The sequence below is a fragment of the Aplidium turbinatum genome, chromosome 11 (assembly GCF_918807975.1).
Source record: "Aplidium turbinatum chromosome 11, kaAplTurb1.1, whole genome shotgun sequence".
NCBI classification, from domain to species: Eukaryota; Metazoa; Chordata; class Ascidiacea; order Aplousobranchia; family Polyclinidae; genus Aplidium; species Aplidium turbinatum.
Genome location: NC_137482.1, coordinates 1,106,920 through 1,111,734, shown reverse-complemented (window position 1 = coordinate 1,111,734; position 4,815 = coordinate 1,106,920). Strand labels below are relative to the sequence as shown.

At 37.0% G+C, this 4,815-nt stretch overlaps 1 pseudogene; it reads right to left on the bottom strand.

Moving 5' to 3' along the window:
- Positions 1-403: 403 nt before the first annotated feature.
- Positions 404-4,600, bottom strand: LOC145779673 (ATP-binding cassette sub-family C member 5 pseudogene; annotated as a pseudogene).
- Between the last annotated feature and the right edge of the window lie 215 nt (positions 4,601-4,815).

Sequence of the window (4,815 nt, the reverse complement as noted above, 5' to 3'; positions counted from 1 at the left end):
AGACGACGACTAAAATCAGTTAACACTAAAATTTCTATTAGAAATATAATACACAATCAAAAGAATCAGCTTATTAACATTCCAACTGTAGAATGCATGACAATTCAGTGTGAAAATCTCCAGGCAAACAAATGTAAATTTGAAATAAGATGGAAATTCTTTAGGAAACGCTATCATAATACTTCAAAGAGTAAACTGACATGGGTTTGTATCATTGAATACTTTAACAAAGATATGACATTGAACATTCAAACAAAGCAACCACACCAACACTCAAAACAATAAAGTAGAAAATTCATCAAGTATATATATAACAAAAAGTTAATATGAAAACACTTTTGCTCTGTATGAGTGTTGGTCATACTTACAATCTATCATTCATGCACAAATGTAATGTATAATATAATTTACCTTGTTGAGTATTACACATAAAAACCTTAAGCTGTTTCAACAAAATGAATGTCACATGCAAAAGATATTTAGAGAAAACCACTTCCTACTGACTAGATATTCCAGAATGGAATGATGATAACATTTCAGCAAATGCAGAATCTTTGTTGTCGAGTAACTTTGAAGGAGAATCAAACTCAACAACACGACCCTGGTCCAGCACAAGAACTCGATCACAAGATGTCACTGAAGACAATCGATGAGCAATTGTAATCAATGTACAGTCTGCAAACAGATCACCAATGACTTCATGCACTATTTTCTCAGTTTCATGGTCCACAGAAGCCGTTGCTTCATCCAAAATTAATACTTTGCTCTTACGAAGCAAAGCTCTTGCCAGACACATCAACTGTCGCTCACCGACCGAAAAGTTGCTTCCATTTTCTGCAACCATATGATTGAGCTTGTCTGGCAGATTTGCTATTGAATCTTTCATATGAGCTTGTTCCAAGGCAGACCAAACTTCAGTCTCGGAATATTGTTCAAATGGATCAAGATTGTATCTCACACTCCCAGCAAACAACACAGGATCTTGAGGGATGATTGACAGGCGAGAGCGAAGGTCGTGTAGAGATAGTTTGCTTATGTCAACACCATCGATTAAAATTCTTCCTTCTGCAAGCTCCACCAGTCGAAACAGAGCAACAGCTAATGAAGATTTTCCAGCTCCAGTTCGGCCAACCACTCCAACCTTTTCACAAGGTTTGAAAGCAAACGATAAACATTCTATAACAAGTGGCATTCCATCTCGATATCTTAAAGAAACATTCTGAAATTCGATTTCTCCTTTTTCAGGCCATTTGGCATTAGGTTGAATGGAACATTTCAAATTTTCTTGATCAGCATGCTCAATGTAATACTTGATTCTGTCATTGCACACAAAACGAGCTTCAAGTTCAGTTAAAAGTCGAACTGTCATTTGGAGCATAGAACTCAGTAACCTCGCAGAGCTGAATGCAAGAGCAGCAAATGAAGGCGATACAAAGCTTTGATCAAAAACTACAAGTATACTTGTCACAGCAACAATACACAAAACAAGCATTTCTAGCCGAAAACTCAGCCATCTGTTTACACACTTGAACAAATAGAAAGCTTCACTATTTTGATCAAGAAGAAAACAAAACTTCTCAACAAAATCATTAGATTTTTCATAGGCTCGTATGGTATCAAGGCCAGATATTGTCGCTGACATATGGGAAAACCAAGGGGAACGGGTTAAAATATCCAGCCGTTTCATTTCTCTTGAAGCAGGTTTGAAGAGAATGTAAATGACAACAAAGATAGGAATTACGACTAACAATACCAGTGCAAATGCTGGAAAAACGTAAACAATAAAGCCCACTGAATAAATCACAGAAACAATATGAAACATGAAATATTCCAACACTCCGGGTATTAAGGCGTCTATTTCATCCATATCCTTTTGAAATCTGTTAAGAATTCTACCTGTTGGAGTGGTGTCAAAGAAAGCCATTGTTCCATGCAACACTCGATTTAACAAAGACCTGTGCAGCACATGAGAAGCATGAACGGTCATGGCAACATAGGCATAGCCACGTAACACACTGACAACAATCATAACTACTATAGAAGAAGCATAAATTATCAGATACATGTTGAGGTCAGGATTAAGAAGGATATTGTTTTCAGTTTCTTTTGGAAAAGGTGCTGTTACATCAGGGGTGGTTGTATTTGTTGACGAAGTTACATTTTCATAACTTGCAGTAAAGTTGGAAGAAAAGCCGGAACCTTGCTTTAACCAATAAGAGAGCCAGAAGTAACTAAACTGCTGAATTCCAACATTAACAAAGAAAAATAATAACATTAAAATTCCAGCCAATGCACCCCCAGCAGCTTTTGTGTAAGTATAGTATGTTGAAAATCCCACAACTGTACCTTTCTCCTCCACAGACATCAATTTTCCTTGTAATGCCTTTTCAGTTTCATCTACTTTCTCAGAAATTTTAATGTCAACAGCTGCCAATCCACATTCCTCTTGCAATTCTGAACCATCTGCTGATTTTTCTTGTTCAGCTGAACTGACAAGTTCAGCTTCTGGTGCATCAGTGATTACAAGTGTCCCATTTTCAACTTTACCTACAGAGTCACAATGAGGAAGATATTGCAATTGATGAGTCACTAACACTACTGTTTTACCTTTATTCTTTAAACGAGCAAGAATCACTTCAAGGAAAATGCTCTTTCCAACATGAGCATCTACAGCACTAAGAGGATCATCAAGTAAGTAAATATCTCGATCACTATACAAAGCCCGTGCTAAACTGATACGTTGCTTCTGTCCTCCACTAAGATTAATTCCTCGTTCTCCCACTTCTGTCAGATCTCCGCTTGAAAATATTTCCAAGTCTTTGGTTAGTTCACAAGCCAGTATGACGTCATCATATTTCTTTTTGTCAAAGTCCAACCCAAAAACAATATTCTCTCGAATGGTCGCATTCATAAGCCATGCTTGTTGAGCAACATAAGCAATAGATCCTGATACAGCCACAGTTCCATCCACCAGTTGCAACTGTCCCATCATGCCAGATATGAGAGAACTTTTCCCACTTCCTACAGAACCATAGATTCCCACAAGTGATCCTCGCTGAATACAAAAATCAATATCTTTTAAAGCAGGACCTCTCTCTTTGATATCGCTGACAGATGGTTCAAGCAACGTTTCTGTTTCAGTCTGAGATACAGGCTTTTCTTTTGCAATTGCATCAACATCTTTTGGGACATGCAAAGACAAACTCCAAGCAAACGAAGCAGATTTAATTTCAACAGCATTTTGTTCTTCAGTCGTGTTTGGCGTTACATATTCAGTTAAGCTATCAAGCATAAGAAACTTTGTCAATCGTTTTACTGCAACATTGGCATCAGCGAGATAAGAGATGGCAATTGGAGAAAACTTCAACCCGAATGACATTGCATTGAATATAGCAATAGATGTAAAAGCAATTTCAGGAGTCAAAGTGTTTCCAAGCACCACATACAATGATATCATAATCACTGAGGCCATGAGAGGCGCAATGTAAGCTGAACTGGTGATAAGGCTGTACATGAATGTGTATTGTCTTATATTTTTCAATTCCCTTTCTCTAAGTTCATTGACAATCTTACAGAAAGATTCTTCCCATGAATACATTTTGATCAATTTCATTGAGGAAAGAATTTCATTAATTTTGACAGTGCGGCTTTGGGTACTCACAACAACTTTTTTTCGAATTTTATTTACAACTTTAATAAGAACAGCTTGTAGGGGTATAACGGCAATAAAGAGTATTGGCCCAACTAAGCCGATAGGTCCCATTAAATAACAAGTATAAATTAATCCTGAAAAAAATATCATGGGACCTAAGAATATCATATTGCCCAAGTGATTAGCTTCAAAAATTCTGTCTCCATCATTTGAACACATAGTCACTAATTCCCCAATACTTGTGCTTCCGTTTGAAGGAGACATTTTCAGAGCTTTCTTAAAGACCAGAAGCAGTACAGCAGCTCGACATCGGACTGCAGTCCTGTAATTGATGGCCAAGTGAAGTGCACCACAGACAGAACGGATTACTTCCACACAAACTAAAGCGACAATAAGACAAATGCCAAACTGAAGGGAAGGATTATCTTCAGAAATATATGACAAAAGAGAGTGTACAACAATGGAGCTACCAAAAAATATAGCCATAGCATAAACAAACATACAGATTGTAGATATAATGAGTCGTGTTTGGACAAACCTCAAAATAACTTTCCACAAAGATGCTTTCTGAAGACCTTTATTTTTTACCTCCTTTTCCCATAGCTTTGAAAATCGTTCATAATTCCGTTCAGTTTCATCATATTCTGATGTTTTCCAAATATCTTCAAGTGTAGGAGGCTTTTTGTAGGTCTTCCAAATTAATGAAGTTAACCATGAGAAGGCGATGATGGACATTAATCCAGCAGCATCATTTGGGTGAACAGTTTTATGATGTGAAATAGGTCGACACGGAATTAAAGACTTTAGGGAGGGATTATATTTTTGGTAAAAAGTTGCCTTTGAAGGCCGTTTCTCAACTTTAGGAACCTCAGCGGAAGATACCGATTCATTTTTGGCAGATTGTAACAGTACTTGGGAGTCAACAACTGTTTCCAACTCCAGATCCATGATCCTATATTCTTTGACAATCACACAAGTCCCTGAAACTTTATCATCATTGTTTAATCATAAAAATTGAATTGGTGCATCAAAATAAACATAAAAATATTGGAACATGCATTCCAACTGAAAATGCAAGCAAAATAGTTAAGCTAGAAAAGATATTTAATCCACCAGTGTAGATAAAACTGGAGCACATCTTTTAGGTGCAGACAGTTAGGTGC